The sequence below is a fragment of the Macaca mulatta genome, chromosome 15 (genome assembly GCF_049350105.2).
Source record: "Macaca mulatta isolate MMU2019108-1 chromosome 15, T2T-MMU8v2.0, whole genome shotgun sequence".
Taxonomy (NCBI): Eukaryota; Metazoa; Chordata; class Mammalia; order Primates; family Cercopithecidae; genus Macaca; species Macaca mulatta.
In genome coordinates this window covers 11,747,130-11,773,351 of record NC_133420.1, presented here as the reverse complement: position 1 = coordinate 11,773,351, position 26,222 = coordinate 11,747,130, and the positions used below count along the sequence as shown (strand labels likewise).

General features: G+C 45.9%; 1 long non-coding RNA gene across 2 annotated transcripts in view; it reads left to right on the top strand.

The window, feature by feature from the left end:
• The window catches only part of LOC144334836 (uncharacterized), a 38,614-nt gene extending 14,966 nt beyond the window's left edge, over nt 1-23,648 (top strand). The window contains exons 2-3 of one of the 2 annotated variants that reach the window (XR_013405078.1): nt 20,564-20,622; nt 21,853-23,648. This is a non-coding gene — a long non-coding RNA (uncharacterized LOC144334836). Of the gene's footprint in view, nt 1-20,563; nt 20,623-21,849 lie in introns of both variants that reach the window. The other variant, XR_013405077.1, reaches the window with a different exon arrangement.
• Nucleotides 23,649-26,222: the final 2,574 nt, after the last annotated feature.

Below are 26,222 nucleotides of genomic sequence, written 5' to 3'. Positions count from 1 at the left end.
TGGGAAGAGTACGTGGTCATCATCAGTTCTCGGGATCTCTTTATGAAGTGAAAGAGTCGTGCCTCTGCCTATCTTGTGAGCTGTTAAGATCAAATCGGATAATCTTCAGTGAGCCATTTAAAAGCTAAAGCTTATGACAGGCTGTTCCATCCCCCTTGTCTTCACCCTCCTTTCCTCCAGGGAAACGTGAACCCTGCTGGGTACCTCATTATCTGCCTGGCTTCCTCATCCATAACGTGAGCCCTGAGTACTTGCTGGGTATCTCGCTGTTCACCTTCCTTCCTCAGTAACATGAACCCTGAGTATTTGCTGGGTACCTCGCTGCCTGCCGTACAGCTGGCTGTATCCTTCTCAAACGCACTTCGCTGGCACATAAGTAGAAGTGCTTGCCGGGCTTTGGGAGGGCTTTCTGACATGTGGGTGCCTGCTTTTCCCTGTTAGGCTGGAGCTGCAGGAGCCCTCCTAGACCAGACAGAGGACCAAGGCTGTGGCCTCGGGGTGGGGGCTGGGGGAGCTCCCTGGGTTTATTGTGTGGGTGAGAGCAAACTTCAGTCCTACTGTGGCATCGGGATTCAGGGTTCCTTCTGGAATGTTCTGAGTGGAAGCAGGAAGTGTGCACAGGTGGGTCTTCTGGGGATTTTATGGTTATCTTGAGAGAGCACGGGTGCCTCTGAGCTATGAACCTGCAGAACCACTTCTTCCACTAACGGCCGCCTTTATAGAAAGAATGACTTACAAACGATGCCACTTCAGATGGAGGTATTTGCAGGTGTGGCCTGAAAAATGAACAAAATGACTTTCATCTCAAGGAAAGTACCTTACATTATTCCCAAGGATAGACATTTGAGCTTTCCAATGAGTATTAAAATATAAAAATCTTGTGTCCACCACTTTCTCATGTGATCAATGGTGATATTGATGTGTTTTTGTTTGTTTGTTTTTTGATATAGAATGAAATGAGGAACTTGCTCATAGTTCTGAACCAGTGTTTTCTAACCAATGTATGATTACAAAATCGTGTGCTGGTAAAAGCCATTCAAGTGCAGGACGGACCAATTGACTCAGAAGGAATTGGGACAGAAAGGCCCGTCGACCAGAGCGCAGACTCTGCGTTGCAGACAGCCTGTACGGAAGTGCCACTTGTTACATTTGGCAGCAGAGAATACCTAAAATGATCTGAAAACACAATGAAAATACTGCTTCCTACTTGTATATCAGCGTGGGGTCGGACTTCTTTCATAAACTTCAGCCACGGCTCTGTAGCCCACTGAATGCAGATGTAGGCATGAGAACCCTGCTGTCTGAGGTGCAGAGATGTTAGGTTTTTTCACAGCAGTACAAACTGTTGCCACGCTGCTACTTATTTTGGAAAATGGTTTCTTCTTGAAGACTGTATTAAGATGTAACGACTTTATCGTTGTAAAATAAACTAAATTGTTATCTTTTTTTCTTTTTTTTTGAGACGGATTCTTACTCTGCTACCCAGGCAGGAGTGTAGTGGTGTGACCTTAGCTCACTTCAACCTCTGCCTCCTGAGTTCAAGTGATTCTCCTGCCTCAGCCTCCCTAGTAGCTGGTACTACAGGTGTTCGCCACCATGCCAGGTTAATTTTTGTATTTTAGTAGAGATGGGGTTTCGCCATGTTGGCCAGCCCAGTCTCGAACTCCTGACCTCAAGTGATCCACCTGCCTCTGCCTCCCAAAGTGCTGGGATTACAGGCATGAGCAGCCACCACTCCCGGCCTGATGAGAAAGCTTTTTTTGTGATCTTGAATAAAGTGCAAAGGGTTCCTGAGACCCCAAAATTTGAAAACCACTGGCTTAAACTGAGAAAATTGTCCACGATTCTTCAGTGTATCTTCTAATCTGTTGATGGAGAAAGGACGGTAAGGGTTGCTTTACTTTTTTCCTTTCACAACTCAATGGTGCTGGGACAACTGGGGTATCCACATGGAAAAGGATGGACCGGACCCTTCCTCACCCTACACGCAAAGCTCAAAATGGATCCAGCGTAAGGAGTCGACTGTGAGACCCATTCTGTCCGTCTGCTGGGTACCATAACGGACACCACAGACCGTGTGGCTTAAACAACAGCATCTTATTTCCTTTTTTCTGGAGACTGGAAACCTGGGATGAAGGTACGTGCAGTGTTGGATTCTCTGGGACCTCACCCCGTGCTGTGTAGACGGTGTCCGCTCTGTGTCCTCACAGGTTTCTCTTATGTGCGTGCAGCACTGAGGACTGTGTCTAAATTCTCTCAGAAGAATACCAGTCATACTGGATCAGGGCCTACTCTTAAGATCTTATGTGACCTAAATTTCCAAGTTAAAGGCCCTGTATCTAAGTACAGTGACATTTTGAGTTTCCGGGGTTGTGATTTTAACATGGGAATCTTGAGAGGGGGGACATTCAGCCCATGACACCTTTACGGAAGAATCCTGGTGAAACTGCTACGTTGGATTAGGCAATGTTTCCTTGGCTGAGACGTCTAAAGCTGTAACAAGCAACTGAAGGGAAAAAGACGGTATCAAAATTAAAAATGTTCATTTCCCAGGACACTCTTAAAGTAAAAAGACAACCCACAGAACAGGATACATTATCATGATAATGACCTGATATCATGAATATATTTAAAAGCTCTTAGTAAAAATCCAATTTAAAAATGGACAAAGGATTTGAATAGACATTCTCCAAAGAAAGACATATAAATGCCTTAAAAAGCACATGAGATGTTTAGCAGAATTCATCATCTTAGAAATGGAAATCAAAACTACCGTGAGATACCACTTCATAACCACCGGGATGGGTAAAACTCCAGTATTGGACAGTAACATGGTGGTGAATTTGGGAAAACTGATATCTTGATGTATGGGGAAGTAAAATGGTACAGTTGATTTGGAAAAGTCTGGCAGTTTCTCAGAAAAGTTAAGCATGAAATCACCGTACAACCCAGCAATTTCACTCCTAGGCATACGCCCATGTAAATTGAAAATATTTTTGCCAAAAAAATCTTATGCAAGAGTCTTCATAGCAGCATTATTCGTAGTAGTAGAAACAGTCCAGGTATCTGTCAACAGGTCACTCACTGTGAGATTCCACTCACCTTGGACGTGAAAGATGTCAGCACCGAAAGTCACACACTGTACGATTCTCCTCACAACAGGTGTCCAGAATGGGCAAATCCAGAGAAACGGAAGTCGGCTGGCGATTGCCAGGTGCTGGTGGAAGGAAGGAGCAGGTGCTGACTCTTAATGGGTTCAAGGTTTCTTTGGCCCGTGGTGAAAAAGTCCCGGAATTACATACTAGTGGTTGATGTACAGCTTTCAGAATATGCTAAAAAGACTGAATTGTATCCTTTAATATTGGGTGCTTTTGTGGTTTGTAAATTCCTTTCAATTTCAAAAGGAACTCAAGAACTACTTTGGTGTTGATATTTGCATTGTGAAAGAGACAGTATCCAAAACAAGTTACTATGTAACTCACGTCCCCAGAGTTAAACTTCATTTTCTGAGGATCTTAAAGGAAGTGTTTGAGCCTAGGAGACACAACGATCCTATATTAGATGTTACACCCCATCTTACTGATTTCTATCTCACATAATCATATTCAGGGAAAACCGACATGTAAACGTGAGCTGAATGCTATGCAGAGGCACATTCCTCTTACCCGGATGATCTTTAGTGGCACAGTAAGAGATGAGGTCATAGCAACGTTAGTTTAGCTAGTTTAATTGCCATGGCAACAGGAATTTGGCACATCTGAAGAGTTAGATGTCCCTGCACAGCTCCTAACGAGGTTGCCCATTTCTGTGTGGTGTCTGTGTATATTCTTGCTGTGGAAAAAAGTGATAGCACCTGCACAAACACTTGTCCGGAAACGCGCACGAAGCTGGTGAAGGCAGAGGACAGGCAAGAGGGAAGCATGACTCAGCCCTGGCAAGGCGACCGTTATTCTGAACGCAGTCAGGTGGAGAGTCTTGCTGCTGGGGTCTGGGAAATGTGTTGTGTTTGCTTCTATCTGAACAGCTGTACCTGAGCGTGTCTGTGTTTCAACATTTAATCTGTACAGTATCCTCGGCAGGGTGTGTATCTCTGTGGCAGAGGACACCCCGGCCACAGTGGATGTCAGCGGCGGTGGCTGGATTCAGGGTCCGTGAATGTTGCGTGATCGAACGTGTTTGGTTCATTCTCAGCTCCTGCCCAGGTGCCTCCCGAGCTTCGGGTGCTGTGGCTCCCCAAACCCTTCCCATCTGTGTGTAGCATGACCACCACCTTCCTACCATGTGTTTGTCTTACCACGGCTGCCGTGTCTAACGGACGCTTTGCTTTCCAGCTACTTTCCTATAATCAAAACCCTTGAACGACTTTGCCTGCGTTTCAGAGAAGACAGGGTATTAGTTTTTCATGATTGCTCTGAGGATTTCCAAAAGCAAATGAAACTTACAGGATGTAAGATATTAGAAGTGACTAATTATAGATGGCTTTTCTCAGTTAGTCTTTTGATTGTGGTAAAATTACATAGCACTGTATTTTTAAGTGTGTGGTTTGGTGGCATTAAGTGTGTTCACACTGCTGTGCCGCGATCACCGCCATCCGTCTCCAGAACTTCCTGGTCTCCCCACGCTTGAAACTCGATCTACCAAACACTAGCTCTCTTTCCGCGGCAGCTCTGGTAAGCACTACAGATTGCGTACAAAATAGGCTTTTTCCGTAAGAGAAGGGGCAACGAAAAGAGCTCTAAAGACTGTCTTGAGATTTGAGGAAGTGCTTTAGGTTTTGCTGTCTGGTTCCCAGTGTAAAGGAACTATTGAAGACATGGGAAGGCGAAAGTCTGTGACCTCAGGAAGTGCTGGACTGGGCAGCTTTCCTGCTGTGATGGGGGCACTTGTCCTCAAACCTGCCTGAGATAATTGCATGAGGATGGTGCTGCCTTGTGACAGCTCTGAACTTGGTCTCCTTGAACGTTGTCAAGTACATAAGCTTTGGCGGTTACCGTCTAGTGTCTGCGGGAGACCTAGAATTTGAACATTGTTGACTTTAGAACACACTCATTTGTATAACACTCTACCTGTTCTCATCAATGTGTTCTTTTTTTTGCCTTAATATTCTGTGTTGCGGTAGCAGTAGTTGCAGCGGACGCTACTTCTGCTTCATAGTCATTGCCAAACACAAGCTTCTGGAAACCGTGTGAAAAATGAAGGGGAAAGTGCTTTTCTGTAAAGGCCTTTTTTGAATATCTTGTTTTTTCTAGAATATCTGTTGTGGTGTAAAACGTTTTCATATTTAGGGGTTTGTAACATGTTTTACAGTGGTTAGCTTTGAAACCTCATGTTTTTGCATGTCATGGGGCTGCTTTGTCCTGTTATTCTATGATATACCTGGTTTGCAAAACTATTGGTTATTTCCCTTTAAAAACCAAAGCAGCTTACAGATTGAGTGTGATTCCTGTAAGAATTTAATTGTAAAATTGATTTGTGTTCAATAAGCTTACTGAAATGACTAGATCAGTGGACAAAAATATAAGAACATGTCAAGTCTCTGGGCCATGAAGGACTTCCAAATAATACACATGATACACAGTAATTTCTTAACAAAAGATTAGATTTAGTACATAACTATTTAAAATCTCCACATTTTCTATTATAGGCATTCCACAGTGCCCTTGGGGGTGGGCTGCAGGACTGCCTATGGAATCCGAGGTCTGTGGGTGTTGAGGTCCCTGCCCTAAAATGGCATGGTGTTTGCATATGACATACGCACATCCTCCTGCAGACAGTCATGTCAGGGTTGCTCGTAACAGCTATACTATGGACATGCCATGCGAGTAGTTGTTTAATGAATAATAAATTCTAATTCTTAATACAAACACATTAAAAAATATTCTTGATATATGATTGGTTGAATCCACAGGCCTGGAACCCCGGGAGAGAGTACAAACTCTAGAAGCAAAACGAACAAAGAACTTGAGGTCAGCAGTGACGGGTGTGGGATCACACTGAATCTCATGTGTTTTGCTGTCTGTGTCACTGTGTCCCGTGTAAACGGGAATCATTTGTAGCTTAAGGTAAAATAGGTAACAGGAAACATTACAGAATGGGCACGAAGGCGCGCCCCTCATTACCCCGTGTTACAGCCAAGTGTCTGCCTCCTGGGGAACGATCTGTTCTGTGGGGAGACTAGACGTTGATGATTTCCGGATGTGTGAAGGGAAATGCCCTCCGAGAAGCTGTGGCTTTGGCCGGAGCACGTCAGACGAGAGTTAGCGTGGCATGGAGTTTCCACAGTGCCCCTCAGGCCTGCTGCTTCTCTCCTCTCCCCACCCCTGGCCCTGACTCTTACCAAGGGAGGAAAGTTCAGCTCCAATTGAGCCTCGCGCAGGGCTGTGGATCTCTAGGGCAGGTGCCACCGTCGCCTGAATAGGCTGTGTCAGAGGAGGGTCTGGCCGTACTTGAGCTGTGAGAGATGCTCTCAGAGATCCAGCATCCTGAAAACCCAGGTGCTGAAGGTTCCTCCTCCACCATCCTGCGGGGAAGGGGATCTTATCCTGCTTCCCCTCCACCCGAGCTGACTTTTGTCTGTTCTGTACACCTAGTTTTTAAAACCAATTATTGTTAATCATCTAGCAGACAAACAGCATAAGGTGAGAGCCTGGGAGGGTAGATGGGGCTGTGGAAGATAGTTTCCTGAATAACAGTGTTCAGATTCCTGTTTTGCCGTCATTTGACCCAAGGCCTCTAGGTAATTGAAATATTGTCAGCAAAACACCCATTTTGTATCTGAGTTTTTTTTCATGTTTGTTTTTGTTTTTGTTTTGTTTTTAAGGAATGGGTGCAAACTTCTAACCAGGGACCTGACAAAAGAGAAGGATTTCTTTTCAAAGTGAAGGTCGGGGATGGTTGGCATTTGCCATCTGTGACTAGCAGGGACCCAGGCTGCTTCCCTCCTGCCCCTCCAGCTCCTGCCCCTCTAGCTCCTGCGCCTCCAGCTCCTGCCCCTGTTCCCACCAGCAGGAAGAGGAGCGGGAAGGTGCCTTTTCCCCTTTAAGGGGATGAGGTGAGAGTTGCACCTGCCATTTCGCTAGTCCCTGGGGTGATTCTCCAGCATGGGTGGGAGTTGGGTTTGGAGGCCTGAGCCCCGTGAAGCTGGGATTGCTTTTCCCTGAGCAATGGGAACCTGGACTCTGGGAAGTGGGGTCAGAGGGTAGCCTTTGCTGCATCCGCAGGAGGGGCCTCTCGTCCCAGTTGACATCTTCACTGCAAAAGGGGTTGTGGGCTTCATGGTCCATTGACAGAACGTTACTTGATTTTGTTTGTTTTTTAAGCACATCGAACCCTAATTCCTTTGGCCTTTACTAAAGTGGCACTTTGTAATTCCACATGATTTCATCGTTATACTCGCAGGAGAGAATGCTTCCTGTAAACCAGAAGGATCTCTGAGACGGTTCTCGGCCCATAGAGAGTTCCTTTTCCCAAGGTTAAAGACACAGCCTCAGGAGGGGTTGAGGACACACTGCGACAGCCTCAGGAGGTCCTGGACATGTGCCCAAGGTGTTTGGGGCACAACTTGGTCTTACACATTTTAGAGAGATGTGAGACAACAATATATGTGAGATGTACATTGGTTTGGTCTAGGAAGGGAGGGACGGCTCGAAGTGGGGAGGGGTTTCCAGGTCACAGGTAGATCTGACAAATGCAATTCTAGTGAACCTTTCCAGAGGAAGCAGTCAGATCCGCATTTATCTCCGTGTGCAGATGGTAACTTTGAGTTCTCTCCTCTGTCATGAGGAATTTCCTTGTGGATCGGTTGTGAGGGAGGTACATGGCTTCCCCCCCCCCACCCCAGTAGCTGTTTCTGTTCGGAAGAGCATGGGAGGTAGGTTTGCCCTAAGCTGTTCCTCACGTTGACATCCCTTTAGCTTAGTGATTTTGGGGTTCTGAGATGTATTTTCCACTGCATGTTTCTGAACACACTGGCACTCTAAACAGTGTTGTAGGAGGCATCTAACTTACTTAGAAGAAGAATCTATTTGGAAGGACTTGAGCACCTTCATCCTTGAGAGAAGCAAGCCTTTGTTTAGTTTACTTTGCCCCGAGGCTGTTACACTGCCCCGGGCTGTGCGGCCTTAGAAAGCTGTGCCCCTCTGATCTCCTGCCTGTGGAATCTGGTGACTTTGAAGTTAATCCAGCTACTGCATGTTTTGGAAAGCAGATTGCCACTTAAAGTGTTGGTGATTACGATTCTAGCACTAGAATTTCAGTGTGTATTTTCCACCCTTCTTACTTTGTCTCCTCATATCCTGAGATGCTGCTGCATTTGCCCTTAGGCTTCATTGAGGGGGGAGGGTCAGTTCTGACCCTTTCTTAGATATTGACCTTGAACAGACAGAATCGAGATTCAGAAAAACTCTTGAGCTGTGAGTGTGTTGATATCTATGTAAGTGGGGTTCATGTGTCAAACTCAGGTTTAAGAAAAACCAATTCTAGGCTGGGCATAGTGGCTCACACCTGTCATCCCAGCACCTTGGGAAGCTGAGGTGGGCAGTTCACTTTTGAGCCCAGGAATTCGAGACCAGCCTGGGCAACATAGCAAGATCCTGACTCTACAAAAAATTAAATAGGAGTGGTGATGTGCACCTATGGGCCCAGCTACTCGGGAAGCTGAGGCTGGAGGATCACCCAAGCCTGGCAGGTTGAGGCTGCAGTGAACCATGATAGCACCACTGTGTTTATGGTGCACTGTGCCTGAGTAACAGAACAAGAACCACCCCCCCACACACACACACAAAATATCAAATCACGCAGTGGCCAGTTCTGCTGGGACCACCTGTTAAGGCTACTCTGGGTCTCACGGTTTGAGAAGGTTCTGTCCAGGGGCGAGAGGGAGTGGCTTGAGGGCCTAGAAGCCAGTTCCTGTGGTTCAGTGTGACTGCAAGTGTGGAGCTGGGGGCAGGGCTCTCCAGGGCATGAGTGGGTAAACGGATGGGCTTCTAGGATGAGCCCCTGTGACTTTGCCTGGTTTACATCCGTCCAATACAAATCCAGAGGCTGTTATTCTAGAAGCTTCTGCCGGGGCTGATGGACTGGCCTGGGGACAGAGGGTGCCCTCAGAGCCTCAAGGTGCCATCTGGTTTAGGAAGAGCACTTAGTCACCTAGATCTAGGACTTATGGCATTACAGGGGGACTCGTCACACTCGGAGCAGCAGCCATCTGCATTCTACACTTGGTTCTAGGTGAAGTATTTTGGAGTCTGTTGGTACCCTGTGTTCTGTTTATATGTAAAGCAAGTTAGAGTTATAACTAGTTAAAACCTATTTTTAAAATTTTGTCACAGAATATGGCAGTTGCGGTGGAGCCTGGCCAGAGACCCCCACACTTGGACGCTGCCGCGTGCTGGGGTTGCAGGCGTTGCCTGTATCGGCTGCCCCTCCCGGCGTGTCTGTGTTCTTGACAGGGGCGCCCATCAAGGCTCGGCCTGTGGGATTCATGCAGCCATTTGTCTCCGTGTTCCTCTGAGGTTCCGCAGACTTCTCAGTCCTGTGGCAGAGCGTAAGGTATCTGCTTGCATCCTGATCTCCCCAAACCCCAGGACAGGCCAAGAGTTCCTTACACACAACTGCAGAGGGCCCCGTGGTGTGGATTTGCGGTGACACAGCCTTTCCCCAGCTCGGCCTTCGTCTCCAGAGTTGGCTTTAGGTCGATAGAAGCTTCCTTCAGACTGGGGGGCCCTGAAGCTTTGGTGGTAGGAATTCGGTGACCAGCACGGATGATACCCCGTTTCTCTGCATTTGTAGCAATAGTTGTTAACACGACCACGAGATGTACAGAGGAAGGAAAAAGGAGGTTTTATTTTCAGAGTAACACTCTGTGCTTTGGGAAATGTGGTCTCGGGGGAGCTGTAAACACACGCCCCTCAGGAGGGGAGGAGGCCGCGGCGCTACACATTCCAGGGTTTGTTGGCTGTGTGTGTTCATCGGGCTCATGGAATGTCTGAAAGTTTACAAGGAAAGTGGGGTTTGCTCATCCGGTTCGTGCAATGTCTGAACACTTACAGGGAAAGTCTAGCACACATGCAGTGAGTTAACCTGTAACATCCATGTTCGCCTTGGGGCGAGTGTAACATTTGAAATGAAGTGGACTGGGCGTGTCATGTACAAAGGTGAGCTGTTGGGCGCAGACGTTTATGCGCAGCCTCAGTCACAGCCAGGACTGGCTCAGGGTCTGCAGCTTGTGGCGGGAAAGGACACTCACGAGGCCATTCTGTCCAGTCGGGGCTGCCGGCAGGGTCCCAGGGTGGGGCTGTCTGGTCGGCCGGCGTCTGGAGTCCACCCAGGTCCCGTGGGCAGCTTTCCTCTAAACCAGGCTTCTGATTGTGGAGGAGACTTCATGCTGGTTAACAAACTGTACAGGAGTAGTGTTGTGGGGCTTTGGGGTCGACCTTCCCTATGATGCTGGTTACATTTCTCTCCAGACCTCATCGTAGACACAGAGATTGTACCTCATCTGACAGCAGGGGGGTGCCATGTTGATATAGTAATTTATTGTATTAACCTTTTTGTTACTATTTTAATAACCTTTTTTTTTCTCTTTTTAAAGAGATAGGGTATTGCTGTGTTATTCAAGCCAGTCTTGAACTCCTGGCCTCAAGCAATCCTCCCACCTCGGCTTCCCAAAGTGCTCGTCTTATAGACATGAGCCAGTGTGCCGAGCCTACAGCCATGTTTTTAAAACTCAGCAGTTTAAAAATCCTACTCCTTTCACCCCCTCAAGCAGGCTGATTGGCCTTGTGCAAACTGGGGTGTCACGATCTTGGCACCCCTTTTATTTTTCCCTTTGGCCTCAAGTTCTGATGAGAACAGCAGTTACAAAATGGGCCTTAGGTGATTCTTCCATTACTAAAGCCAGAATTCTTACCAGTTAGAGATGTTTGTCCCTAGGATCCCAGAAAGCTCTTTTGAATCAAGCCCGTAGCAAATAAGTAAGGAACTAAACTCTCGGTCCTCTGCTTAGTACCTGGGGATTGGGTTAGTTGCTGATACCCTTTGATCTGTGCTCACATGCTACATCTCGTCATGGGAAGCAGAGTTGCCCTGTGGAATAAAGCCCAGCTCACGATGGCACGTCGAGACACTCTGGGCTGTCAGTCCCTTATACAACGGCAGGCGTGGAGACTCAACATCACGTGCAGAGCCCGGGCAACCGGAGTGCATCCACCTTAGAGACCACACGGACTGTCGGCAAGGTGGACCTCCAAGCATATGGCCCTGACAGGCCCGCTGTGAGGTGAATTAGGAATTCGTTAGCAAAGAAATCAAACTCGCCTGTGGGTCCCAGCTGCTTGGAAGGCTGAGGTGGGAGGATTGCTTGAGCCAGAAGGTCAAGGCCGCAATGAGCTGTGATTGTAATACTGCACTCTGGCCTGGGTGACACAGGAGACTCTGACGCAAAAAAAAAAAAAAAAAAAAAAAAACACCAAAAAAAAAAAACCCCAAACCTTACTCTTCATAGCAGGAAGGAGAATTTATCAAAGTAACTGCAACAAAATCTTAGATGATATAATTTCAGTGGCTAAGTGAGCTGTCCAGCCCATGTGGCTGGCTCACAACGCAACAGAGCAAGATGCTGCTGCAGCTGCCCTCCCACCCGATCGCTTGTGGACTTTTTCTGTTTTCCCATATCTCCCTTTTGGATATGTAGCTCGCTACTTTATAGCTAAGCATCAGTAAAACAGGTTGTCTATTTTGAAAAGTAACTATTATGTCTTTTAAGGACAGAAAATGAAGCAGGTGACAATAGCATGGCGACCTGGTGAATAGATTTAGAGGAATATTTAATACTTGGCACCACTCTGACCTCTTCTTCTCTCATGCTTAGTTACAACTGCCGCCTCCTAGGACAGAACACTTTGAGCTTTGTGAGTAGGAATTCAACATGTTCTAAATCAGAAGTTTTAGTTAAGCAGTATTTTCTGTGAATGCCCAGATCCTAAGTGCTCACTGTACTGGTGTGTGGCGTCGAAGAAGAAACCAGGGCTTGGGGCCGGGTCTATGGTGCAGTGTCCGCGTTCCCATATGTGAGATGGGGGCCATGACACACGGCCTAGAAGGTTCAGACTGTGGGATTGAATAGATCTGCCCACTCCTGGGAAGCCTGGAGTCTAACTCGACTTGGGCTGGTTTTAGGGAGATGCTGGTAGCGCTGTCCTCACAGGTCACTGGGAGGGGCTTTGGCACCGTCCCTATGAGGTGTCTCATGATCAGCCCAGCTTGTTCATCTCAGAAGCTGCTGGTCGTGTTCTCGTTCCTGTTGTTTGTTGCGTGTTATTTTGGTTCTGTCCATGTGGGGACCTAGGAAGTTCCACAGTGAGAGGAGAGCCGCTGAGCCGCCTTCCTGCCTGGACACCAGCCCCACCGAGGACCATAACTGTTTGAGGGTGGCTTCTGCGCCCAGCCTCACCTGTGGAGGCATTGATGCAGTGGTACTTTCTAAGCTCCTGGGGCACACAGTGCTGTTGTGTGGATCCACAGGCCACTGTGGCATCCGAGCATGTGCTCCCGGAGGAGAGGACTCTGCGGGCACTGATAGTGGGAGCTGGCTGAGAGTCCAGTGAGTGAGACTCCCTGTGACGTGCACAACTGCCATCTGCACAGCCCCTCCTGACGCCAAGATGGTCGTGCGATAAATGCACAAAGTGCATCTCCAGCAAAAAGCCGTCGAGTGTCCACATCCAGGATATCCACCACGGTGGCTTTTTGGTGTTAATACGATGAATGTGAGCAGCTGGTGGTCTGCGTTCTGGGTGTGTGTGACTGTGCCACTGCAGTTTTGTTCTCATGTCTTGATGAGCATGAACGGTTCCTGACAAGGATAGGTAAGGATGCTGTGACCTGAGACTCTGCAGTATTGTAGTTTGAGGAACCAAGGAGTTTTTCTCTCTTGTAAACTCATGAGGGAGGATGTTCCAGGCTGGTGACTGCTCCATGAGGTATTCAGGGATCCAGGTTCGTTTCAGACCCCTGCTCTGCGTTCCCAAGGACACTGCCGTCCTTCCTGTGGTTGGGACTGGGTGATTGCCACGGTGGCTGTGGGGGAGGCTTAAGGTGAGAGTGGCCATGATTTACCTAATCTGCATAATGACAGGGAGTCTGGGAGTGAAGTGTAGCCATGGCCTGGAGGATGGATGATGGATGTTGGTGAACGACTGGTTGCACTCACCGCAGCTGGCCCAGGGATGGGGAAGCATGGCTGAGTATGCCGTTCAATGGTACCTGATTCTTTCAGATTTGACTTCCTTATGGATTTTCTGCTGTAAAGAGGAGAGAGCCTGTGGTTCTAGGCCAAGCATCTCACTCATCTCATAACGTCTTGTATCCCTTAGCCAACATTTTTGTCAAGTTTTAGAAGTCCTATCAAACTGGCAAGCATTTCTCAATTTGGTTTAACCATTGGATTCTATATCTGTGTCTGCATCTCTATTTTACATCTATGTGGTTATTTGACACTCTGTAGTACCTTTGTAATAGGTTCTATTTGGTGGAAGTTACTTTCAACAAACCCTTGCTGCTACTTGAATTTTCAAGGTTGCAAGTAGAAAGGAGAGAATAAAAACCACATCTTCTCTAATTTTAAAATGTGTTGTTCCTCAAATCACACCAGAAGTACAAATATTACAAATTACAAAAGCAGTCAGAATCAAGGTTAAGAGATTTCTGGGTGATTCTGGCTAATCAGCAGTATTTGCTGAGGTGTGTGTAGCAGAGCAACACGCCAAGAAGCTCGGGAGGGGAGAGTTGGGAGGCCAGACTGTGACTTCAGAGGTGCTGTTGCCTCAGGGAGAGGAGCTAGATGCAGAGAGGATAAATGGCCACAGGTGTGACCACCGCCATCCTTGCCGCGGTACTAGGGCCTTTGTGAGCTGAGTTATGAACCAGATGAAGGCTGTGCAGGCGTGTGAGAATCCAGGCCAGACTCGACAGGTGGAGGCTTGGCAGATTTGAGGAGCCTAGTGAGGCACCCCCCACAAGGTGGGGACTAATAGCCACCCCTTCTCCTCCCGCTGGCTATTAGGGGCCATGGTGGACTCATAGCCAGTTTACGATATTGTGAGTAATATCATCTCCCCCTCTGGAAATTATGAACTCTTTCACAGATGGCTGTATACCCTCAGTGTGTACACTATCAGAGGGTGTACACCCGTCTGTATTGGGAGTAATATCATCCTCTTCCTCCCTGAATGTTAAGAATATCCCGGGATTGCTTCTACTCCCTGAATTATTGGGTGTCATATCCTCCTCTCCGACATGGAAATTAGAAACAATATCACTGGGGGCGTGTACACCTTCTGTAATATTTAAAGTAATATCATCCGCTTCCCTCCAGGATCATGGGAACAATATCCCTGGGGGGTGTACACGTTCTGCCATATATGTAATATCATCCCTCCCGCCTTGAAACATGATGAAGGACCATCTCACATGGGGTGTGCAACCCTTGGTGCGATATTGGGAATGCAATTATCCTCATTCCCCCTTGCATGTTTGGAAAAATATCAGAGTGAGTGTACCCCTCCTGCCATATGAGGATTACTATGCTCTTCTTCCTTTCTGGATATTAGAAAGAATATCACACGTGGGTTTGCACTTCCTTCGATATCTGGAGTCATGTCATCCTCTCTCATTTTGAATAGCAAGAACAATCCCTTGGGGGGAATGTACACACCCTGCCATTATGGGAGTAATATTACGCTCTCCCCCCTTTGATAATTAGGAACAAAATCCCATGCTCCCTATCCCTGGATATTAGGAACATCATCACAGGTAGGTGTACACCCCCTGCGGTATTAGGAGTAATAATATGATCAATTATTAAACATCCATGATCGATATTAACAATTATCAATGATATTTTTAATAGGATACTGTTATTATGGATAATTATTTTAAATATATGATTATGCATGCTTAAAATTAATTGTTAATATTGTTATTTTATTACCAGCATCACTTAGTATTGATTTAAGTAACATTAATTGCTGATATTATTTTATTAATAGTGATATTACTATTGATTATTAATGCTAATGTTAACATTTTTAGTATTTTACTAATTATTAATATCGATGATTACTCTTAATTTTTCTCATATTAATAATAATAGACTTGTTCCTGATATCCGGCGGGGAGAGGATATTACTCCCAATATCGAAGAAAGTGTACACCCCTGTATGATGTTATTCCTTACAGCCAGGGGGTAGAGGATGTCATTATTGAAACTATGGCAGTGGGTGTACATCCGTTCGGTCGTCTTGTTCCTTATATCCTGGGTGGGAGAGGATGATACAACTCCCAATATAGCAGGGGGTGTACATCCTCCTGTGATATTGTTTCCTATATGCAGGGGGAGAGGATGATATTACTCCCAATATCGCAGGGGTTGTACACACCTCCTGCGACATTGTTCCTAATATCCCGAAGGGGGAGAGCATATTACTCTCAATATGGCAGGGGGTGTACACCTCCTTTGTAATATTGTTCTTAATATCCATGATGGGAGAGGATGATATGACTCCCAAAATCACAAGAAGTGTACGGCTGCCTGTGATAGAGTTCCTAACATCTAGGTGGGGAGAGGATGATATTACTGCCCATATCGCACGAGTTGTAAAATCCCTTCGATATTTTGCCTACAATCCTGAGGGGAGAGGATATTATTCCCGATAGCAAAGAAGGTATACAACCCCCTGTGACACTATGCTCAATATCCGCATTGGGAGACGATGACATTACGCCCAATATCACAGGGGATGTACACCCACCCTGGGATATTGTTTCTTATATCGAGAGGGGGAGAAGATGCTATTGCTCCCAGTAACGCAGGGGCTGCGGCTGTACACCCCTCCTGTGATATTGTTCTTAATATCCTAGGGAAGAGAGGGTGATACTACACCCAATATCTCATGGGCTGTACGGTGTCCGCTCAGAGATGTGTGGGGCTCTCTTACACCAGTAATTCCTTCTCTAACTGTAGTCACATACTGGTCATCCAGGGGCCTCCTAAAATCCAGCAGCATAAAAACAAGTGGAATTTCTGAGAACCAAAGATGGCGCACGGTTCTGGTTGGGCTGCCACAGGCAGTTTTGTGAAAAAACAGAGATGTATTTCCCACAGTTCTGGAGTCTGGAGGTCTAAGGTCAAGGTGAGTTCAGGGCTGGCTCCTCCTAAGGCCTCTCTCCTTGACTTTCAGATGGCATCTTCTCTTGTGTCCTCGTGCGGTTGTCACTCTATAGATGTCTGTGTCCTGATCTCTTCTTACAAGGTCATCAATCCTAATGACTTTGTTACCTTAATCACCTCTTTAAAAGGTCTATCTCCACATACAGACGCATTCTGAGGTCCTGGGTTAGGACTACAACCTGGGAATCTTGGGGTATGCAACTAAACTTGAAGCAGATGGGGTCTTATGAACCTGTGTCACCCAAGATCATGCCAGAGCCCCATGAGGGAGCCCCATGTCCCCCCTTTGATATGGTTTAGCTGTGTCCCCACCAAAATCCCGTCTTAAATTCTCATGTGTTGTGGGAGGATGGAAGTGATAATTTGACAGCAGAGAAGACAGTTGCCGCCAGGGAGGGGAGAGGGGACCCCAGGCCTTCGAAGTTTGGAGGGTCTCGGGCCCCTGGGCAGAGCAGGCAGCCCCACCCCTGTGAAACCCCTGATGACCGCTCAGTAGTTGGAAAAGGTGGAATCATATGCAGAGGCTGGTTGGGGAGATAGGAAGTTGTTGAATGAGTTTTTAAATATTTCCATCAAAATTCTTACTGCACCCTTGGTGTTGATGGGGACTAGTGGCTTCACCATGTGCCTGGCTTCTTCTTGGCTCTGACTCTGGAGGCCTGGCCTAGGGCTGCTGGTTGGATTCATTGCTGGCAGCAGGTAGAAGGTGGAGGAGGGAGAGGAGCTGTCCTCCCTCCTCTCTTACTCATGCCTGTCCACGTTAGCAGCCCCTCCCCAGGCATCCCTTGCCCATGATCCGGGGAGTGCTATTCTCACTTCCCTTGGGCCCTGCCCACCGAACTCCAAAGAATCCCGTCAGTGACTCCTTTTAATCACCCCTTTGCCTGTGACAAAGTCTTCTGGGGCCTCCTGACTGATCTAAGGAGAAGCCTGGCTATCTGTGCAACTTGTTAAAGTGAAGTGAGTCATTCACACTGGCATGTATCTACAAGTCACACAGCTTTGCAACTGGAGTGACTTTAAGCTCATCGAACCAAAGCTTCCATGACAGATGAGGACACCCAGAATCAGGATAGAAGTGACTTGCTCCCATCTGGGTCGGCCAAGCTGAGACTCAAGCGTAGAGTCTAGCAAAGCACACTTCGTCCTCCCTTAGAAGAAAGATCCTGCCCGCACGGCTCACCTCCACCTACCCTAGGTCTCCCCCACCCTCCCTTAGAGGGAAGCTCCTGCCAGCATGGCTTACCTCCACCTACTCTGGGTTTCCCCACCCTCCCTTAGAAGGAAGGTCTTAGAAGGCAGCACATTCACCTTCCCCTACCCTAGGTATCCCCCACCCTCAGAGGGGAGTCTTTGGGTCAGTCACAAGACTACTCCGGACATCTGTAAGAACAAATAGTTTCCAGCACAGTCCTTTCCTGGGGTCTGCCTTTTCCCTCTGGGATGCTTGGAAGTTGAAGGAGTCAGGCAATTCAAGTTCTCCCTGGTATCTCAGGGGCCACTGACACACAGGAAAATGTGCTGCTCTGCTCGCTGTTTGAATTTGATGGATGCTAATTTGTTCTAAATGAGCCTGACATTCATGAGCATGTAAACATATGTTACTGGTGGTGGCTCGCAGGGCCACATGCTGATGGATCTCGTGGGCTGTCCCCGCCGGACACCACCAGGCTGCCTGGGTCTTTGCTGTTTCTGGCTAAGGCTCCAGATGTTGTTTTTCTTGCACTATGAAGTAGGTATTTTAGCTACAGGGATATATATATATATATATATATATATATATATATATATATATATATGGATATATATACATGTATATATTCTTTTTTTTTTTTTTTTTTTGCACAAAAGAAACACAGACAAATCTGTAAAAAGAACTTGAGTTTATGCGCCGATCTACTGGAAGGAGCCTCTTAGAATGTCAGCTGCTCAGTGTCTGCTTTGACTCCCAGGCCGTTCTCTGTCCTGTGGCTCAGACACTCTGTGGGGCTGAATTATACATTTGATCTCGTTCTGCTCAATATTTCCCCACAAGTAGTGTTTAGGATGCGACTGATGCCTTTAAAGATATCTGCAGCAGAAATAGTGCAGAGAAAAAAACACTCTATGCTAAAATATTTTGAGCTGAAGGCCATTAAGAAGTGCTCTGGCCTTCCCTCTAGTTTCTGAAAAGCACACAACATAATATTATACAAAGACAAAAGTGCCCTTTCTCCCCTCTCTGCCAGAAAGGACGCAGGTCAATCTCTGCAGACAACTTCAGACCCTTATCGTTCGGGAAACAGCACCAGAGGAATTTACACAAAAATCTATCATTTATTGGCCTTCCCACAATTTGTTGCCCCCAATGACCCAAAGTCCGTTTACTTTGTCTTGGCTCTTCTATAAACATTTATTATCCTTGTTGAAGATGTTATATAAAAGAAAACTCTGAGCTGTCTCTTTGAGATTCCCTCATTCCCTGTGTATCTCCCATGTATATATGAAATATACATGCTAATAAGCCTCCGTTTGCTTTTTTTGGGGTTCATCTGGTTTTGTTATAGGAACCCCAGCCAATGAAGCTAAGATGGGTGGAAGAAAAGATTACATTTTTCTCCCCTGTAGTAGCATTATTCTAGCAATAGCATTTTTTTTTGTAGATTTCTGTTGAATACACACACACACACACACACACACACACACACACACACACACACACACACACACACACACACACACACACACGCAGACACAGCAATGTAAAAAGAAAGAAGTGTGGGGAGTCCTGATGAAATTTTAGGTCCCAGAGATTCCTAAATATGTTGGGAAGTTGTCTTTAAACATTGATTTTTTTTTTCCCACATTTACTCTCATATTTTTTTTTTTCTGAGATACCATTTCTAGATTGTTTTCCTACATTTTCTTGCAAGTCCGAGAGAGTATGCTGGTTAGTAGTGTGTCTAATGCACCACCTCTGTCCTTGTCAGTAAAGAAATGTAGTAATTGAGGGATATGAGAGTCACGCTACACAGGGACGGAAACACAGATATGAAGTAAATAAAAACACGTGAAAACCCAGCATTTCTGGAACTCTCACCTACTCCTGTGCCGATATTCATCCTTCAGCTCTGCCTCCGTTCTTCCCTTCTTTTCTCATGCTATAGGGTCTGCTTTGGAGATGTTACCTACTTTCATTCTTCCAAAGTCAAGCTTCTAGCTTTGGTTGGAACTGCAGACCCATTGACTCCTTCAGCAAATACTTTGTAAGCACATGGATAGTCACTGAGAATACCATGGTTCACCAACATGACCGTGGCCCCTGCTCTCACGAACCTGCAGCCTGATGGGGAGAATGGACACTAATATGACAATCACTCTAATGGGTTTCTGATGAAGAATTGAGGAAAGTGCACCAAAGAAAGGGAAGCGGGATTCTCTAAATTTATGCTGTAAAAGAACCTGGTGTATCTTGGGATAAGAGGTAGAAAACCGATGCATTCTGGAAGGTATGATCCCCTTGCAGTCTGGAGAGAAGTAGAGGTTGATTGTTGAGGGGGGTGGAGTGTAGGGACACCACGGTCTAAACAGAGATGAGGGTGCGTGCAGAATGCCTCTTGCAGCAGGAAACAGGCTCGTGCAAGGAAGGAAGCACGGGAGAAAGTGGCACAAGACAAGAATGAAGGCAGGCAGGGGCTGGGAGATGATGGTAGATGCTTTATTCCCTTAATAACAGCAATGGCATGCTGTTGAAAGTACTTGAGGGAGGTGGGGAAGTGGGTATGAAGTGTTTAGTGTTTGTAAAATTATCACATTGTCTTACCCAACTCTACTCTTTTTTATTTTTAAATTTTAAGTTCTTGGATACATGTGCCATGGTGGTTTGCTGCACCTGTCAACCCATCATTTACGGTTTAAGCCCTGCTTGCATGAAGTATTTGTCCTAATGCTCTCCCTCCTCTTGTCCCCACCCCCCAACAGGCCTCCGTGTGTCTCGTTCCCTTCCCTGTGTCCATGTGATCTCATTGTTCAGCTCCCACTTATGAGTGAGAACATGCGGTGTTTGGTTTTCTGTTCCTCTTTTAGTTTGCTGAGAATGATGGCTTCCAGCTTCATCCATGTCCCTGCAAAGGACAGGAACCCATTCGTTTTTATGGTTGCATAGTATTCCGTGGTATATACGTGCCACATTTTGTATACCCACTGTATCATGGGCATGAGATATCCTCTTAACATGTGATCCAGCAATTGCACTCTTCGGTATTTATCCAAAAGAGTTGAAAACTTGTGTTCACAGAAAAACCTGCACATGGACATTTATAGAAGCTTTAATGATAATTGCTAATTTTATTCCAGCTTTATTCATAATTGCTCAAACTTGGAGGCAACGAAGAAACCAAAATGTTCTTCACTAGGTGAGTGGATAAATAACCTGTGATATATCCAGACAATGGAATATTCTTTAGCACTGAAAGGAAGTGAGCTGTCAAGCCCTGAAAAGACACGTAGGAACTTTAAACATGCACGGCTACACAAAAGAGGCCCATCGGAAAAGACTAAATACTGTCAGCTTCCAACTAAAGGACATTGCGAAAAAGGCCAGACTATGGAGTGAAAATATCCGTGGTTCCCAGGTGTTGGGAAGAGGGAGAGATGAGGTGAAACACGGAGATTTTTAGGATTTTAGTGCAACTGCTCTGTACGATGCTATCATGGTGGATACATGTCATGACATATTTGTTCAAACCCATAGAACCAGCACCAAGACGGAGCCCTCATGTAAACTGTGGACTCTGGGTGACAATATGTCAACGTAGGTTCTTCAATTACTACAAATGGTCCTTCGGGGCAGGAGTGTTGTTAGTGGGGGAGGCTGTGCACGTGGGGGAAGGGAAGGCATATAGAAGGCCTCTCTGCACCTTTCCCTCAATTTTTCTGTGAACGTGAAACTGCCTAAAAGATAAAGTGTATTTTTAAAAAACAAAGGAAAAAAAGGAAACAAAAAGTCCTCACAAAAATCAAATGAGAAAATGATCACACTGGGTGCTTCAGGTCAAAACGGAAGAACAAGGGCTGTATTCACCATCCCACCTGATTTTTTTCTCACTGCTTTTCAGCATTTTTTTGGAGTCTAGTCAATGCAATAAGGCAAGTTGAAATATATAAAATGCACGCTTATTAGAAAATAAGATTTAAAACTATCTGTACCTTCAGGTGATGTGATCACCTGTGTGGAAAATGTCCTGAAATCACAAAAAGACACTAAAACTGATAATAATAAATTACTTCCTAATAAGTGAGTTTGGAAAGTTTGCAAGATACAAGCTAAACACACAAGCAATATTTATCTCTTTATACACTGGCAAAGAAATAATTGGAAATGGAAATTTACAAAGCAATATTATTTATAGCACATCAAAACATGAAATACTTCAGACTAAATCTGACAAAAGATGTGTAAGATCTATACACTGAAAAGCAGGCAGTGATGCTGAGATAAAGAAATAAATGAAGTGATATACTGTGTTCATGGATCAGCAGGCTCAATATTGTTAAGATGTGAGTTCTGCTCTTGTGGATCAGAGGTTTAATGCAATTCCAATCAAAATCCCAGCATCATTTTATTTTTATTTTTTTTCCAGTAGAAATGAACTAGCGGATTCCAAAATGTGTCCGGAAATTTAAAGGACCCCAAAGAGCTAAGACAACTTGGAAAAAAAGGTGGAGGACTTACCTGAACTATCAAGATAGTGTGGTATTGGTATAATAAGAGAAAACTGGGTTAATGAAACCTCCTAGAGGGTCTAGTAATAATCTCACAAACATGTTACATATACGTAGTGGATTTTTGAATAAAGGTTCAAAGACATTAAATTAGAGAAAGGACGATAATGATGATAGAAGGATTAAATACCATAGGCCAAAAAGAGAAAAAAGAGCTCCTGCTAAATATCTTCACATTGTTGGTGTCACTCACGCAATTCAATTCACATTTTGCGTGTCTAAAAGTTGAACAGACCTCTTCATTCTCTTTCCCCAATTCACTCCACAGAGATGCTGATGTCTTTCAGTGGAACTTGGAGGTTTGCTCTTCTTTTTAAAATGACTCTTAGATACTGTTTATGCAAGAAGTTATGGGACTATAACTTAGAAATACTGTTCTAAACCTTGGAATCACATATTCTCCTTTTTCTCTACTTATCGTTTCTAATCAGTTTCCCATTTCCTCTTTCTCCTTCATATTTACACTGCATTCCTTTTAGTTCAGGTTCTTGTTACCCCACTTGATCTCTTGATGCAGTCACCTGAATGTCCTTCGTGTTCCAGCCTCCTGGAATCCTTCCTTCATGACTCTGCAGAACTGCCCTCCAGACCCGCAGGTGTGACCCGGAATCAAGGATCTCAAAGCCGAGTGGGATCTGAAAGGCTATCTAGACCAATCCTCCATTACAGACGTAAACCTTTTGATGACTTCACTTCAGAGCCCAAAATATTTGCACTGCAGGCAGAATCACCTAAATCACTTAATGTGATGTTCAGTCTTCCCGTGGTATTTTCCTATCTGCATCTCCCTACTTTCGGTCAGCCATTTCTCACTCATGACACCGAATCCTTCATTCACATCACATTATTGTTGTTCTCCACACACACTCATTTGTTTTCTGCCTGGGTTTTTTGTTACATTATTCCCTCTGCTGCAAATACCATTTTCCAAGATGTGACTACAGAATTTTAACATATTCCTCAGAATGATTCACATATCACATATTCTACCAAATGGCTGCAGATTCTGTCACCTCCTCTCTTATCCTACGGCAACCTGGAGAACGTTCTTCTCTTAGCCAATAGGATTTATCATGGTCCTTTATCTTAACAATAGTTTAGCGGGACTGAGAACTGGGAAGTACATTTTTCTCCCAGGGGTGAGAACTGTCTTAGTTTAGCAGATCTCTCTGGGTCTCCATTCTGGTTGTAGAAAAGCAACCCATAGGGCATGGTGGGGAGGAGAAGAAGGGGAACTAAGCTGTGTTGCATGAAGACGGACAGTTGTGACCCTTACTCCGGGGTTGGGAGTTGAGGCCACTAGGAAGGAGAAGCTATAAGGATGAAGACGAGGCATAAAAAGTGATGCAGGCCGGATGCGGTGATTCACGCCTGTAATCCCAGCACTTTCGGAAGCCAACGTGGATGGATCACGAGGTCAAGGGTTCAAGACCAGTCTGACCAATATTGTGAAACTCTGTCTCTACCAAAAATACGAAAATTAGCTGTGTGTGGTGGCACGGACCTGTAGTCCAGCTACTCAGGAGGCTGAGGCAGGAGAATCACTTGAACCTGGGAGATGGAGCTTGCAGTGAGCCAAGATCATGACACTGCACTCCAGCCTGAGTGACAGTGAGACTTCATCTCAAAAAAAAAAAAAAAAAAATCATAGTAAAAAGACTGCGTGAGGAGAAGAGGCAATCAGCAACCTTCTCCAGGGTGGGATGGCTGAAGGCCCTTTAAGAAAAAAGGTGTCTACTTTCCTGCTGTAGGTTGCTCTATCGTGATTTAATGAACCCTCCCAATCTACTGTATTCAGTATTTGGCATGAGTCAATTTAGGGGAATTGTAGAAAACATAGCTGGCTGTTATCAGGTTAATGTAGATTGGGAGGAAGGGAAAAACCCCAGGAGACACGTAGGAAGGACAATAGGTGAAAATAGAAGAAACTTGGAGTCAGTTCACCCTTCAAACAAAATCCAGTTTCTAGAAAACACTGTGAGGGCTGCTGGGTCTTCATCATCCGAAGATGGGGGATTCCAGATAATTATATTTGAATCGCACAAGATGGGGGTGATCACCACCAGCTCTCAAATGGGATGAGTTACAATATCTTCTATCGGGAGGAGGTAAATAAGAGGATAGGTACACGTCTATAGTCATCACAATTTTGTCAAGATTACTCTTTTTACTTCCATGTCATAGATGGCGAGCCTGATGCTTGTGGAAATGATTTGCTCAGGGTCTCACCATCAAAAGTTGCAGAGGAAAGATTCCAATATGTTTTAAAAGCTGCAAACTGAGCTGACTCCCATCCATGCTGTCATACCGACTTTGAGATTTCAATCCTCCTGAAGGCAGGAAACTTATTCCATTTGCTTTTATATCCTCCATAACACTAGCGAGCAAGTTTTGCTCAAAGTAACATGGAATATTTTGCTGACTCAAGGGGAAAAAGAAGAGACTTAAATACTCCATCACAAGTCAACATTCAAGGAACAGAGACAGATTTAGCATTAGCTGTCTCAGTCAAATCAACATTAACATGTACATTTATCCTTTACATGGGAGTAAGACAGCAAACACAATTGAAAAAATGAGCCAAGTGTAAAAATTTGTCACAAAGGGATGGATTTAGACAGGAGAGCGAGCAGTGAAGTAGGTTATAAAATGGTCAGCATAATCCATTTTAATGAATTATTAGCTGAAACATGCAAAGCATTTAGGATTTCTGGGAGAAGTGTACAAACACACCAAATGTTTGACATTTTCTTCACTGCTTCTGTCTTTCCACAAGGCTGGAGATGTTGACCAACGGCCTTGGGAGGAGAGGTTGCAGCTGAGCCCACACCCTCTCAAACTCCTTCAGACTGTTTGTTTTTGTAGACTACTTTACCATTAACAACAAATCCTAACATTTACTCAATCAGTACAGGAGTCGTTGGCCAGAGTTCAAATTTCTGATTCGAAGGAATCTGCACTCTGCCTGCCAGGATCGACTATTAATGGCTTCGTCCGTAGAGGAGCTGTGTCTTTGCTCACTACGGAATAGTATTGAGGCTTCGAAAAGGGTATTTTGCTGGTCACCTCCTGGTCATCCTTCTGCTCACCAAGAACAGATACTGTTCTCAGCCCCTTACCTTTACAAGGTCGTTTAATTCTCACATAGCCCTTTCAGATAGATGCGACTATTACCCCCATTTTACAGAGAAGGAAATCGAGAGGCAGAGGACATAGGCGAATTGTCCCAGATCACAGAGCTGGCCACGGAGCTGGGACTTACACCCGGCCAGCCTGGCTCCAGAGTTCCCTACCCTCCTCCTGTACAGCACGTGTGACCTGCAGTAATCACCGCCCAAACAGGCAGGCACTGCGGATAGCCAAGCACATCTCTTCCGACTTCAGCACGGAGGAAGGTTCCTTTTCATTCTGTGTTCAGCTCGGGACTGTGTTTATCACCACAGGGGCGCACAACCCAGAAAGCTCAATCACGGGCCGTTGCCTTCTACGGTCATGGTTTTCTACTTTTTGGCCCCATTTTCCTGCCCACTTGGCCTGCTGGGACGTGAATGATGCGTTAGTACTTCTACAGGATGCAGGTAAGCAGGTGGCATGGCGAGGTGGGTGATTGGACAAGATTTCCCCACAGCTGGAAGCTTGGGGGAGACCCGCGGTGGCCCCTTCTTGTTCTCTCTGGGGTCAAGCGTGAGTCCTTCATCGCTGGTGCCAGGCGGTGTCACAGTTTTTAGCACCCGACAGCCAGGGGGGCTTCTCTGTCCAGCTCCCCCCGCCCCGCTTCTTTAGTGAGAGAAGTTCTCTGACTTGAGATTTTGCAGTCAGAAAAGTGATTACAATTTTCATTTTGAATATTGTGGCCCTGCTGGACTGCGGTGCAACAGGCTCTTTCATGACGACTGGCAGAGATGCCGACGGCTAGGGCATCGGGATCAACGGGAGCGAGCAGGACTCGTGGGATACAGCTTTTAGCTCCCCCGGGAGGGAGCCACAGAAATGTGAATCTGCTCTTCACATGGCCGTAGCCTCTCCCGTGTCCTCCATGGAACCTGTGGAGGCAGCGTTAGGCGCTGGCCGGCTCCGGGGTGTGAGCTCAGTGAGCAAGAGAACATCTGCCCTCCCACCCCCATCTCCGCAGCTGAGTCCTCTTGCATTTTTGATTTTTAGAATGAACGCAGCAACCTGCCCCATTCTGCTGATGCTGCAAAAAGGATCTGGAAAAGAACGTGCACAGCTT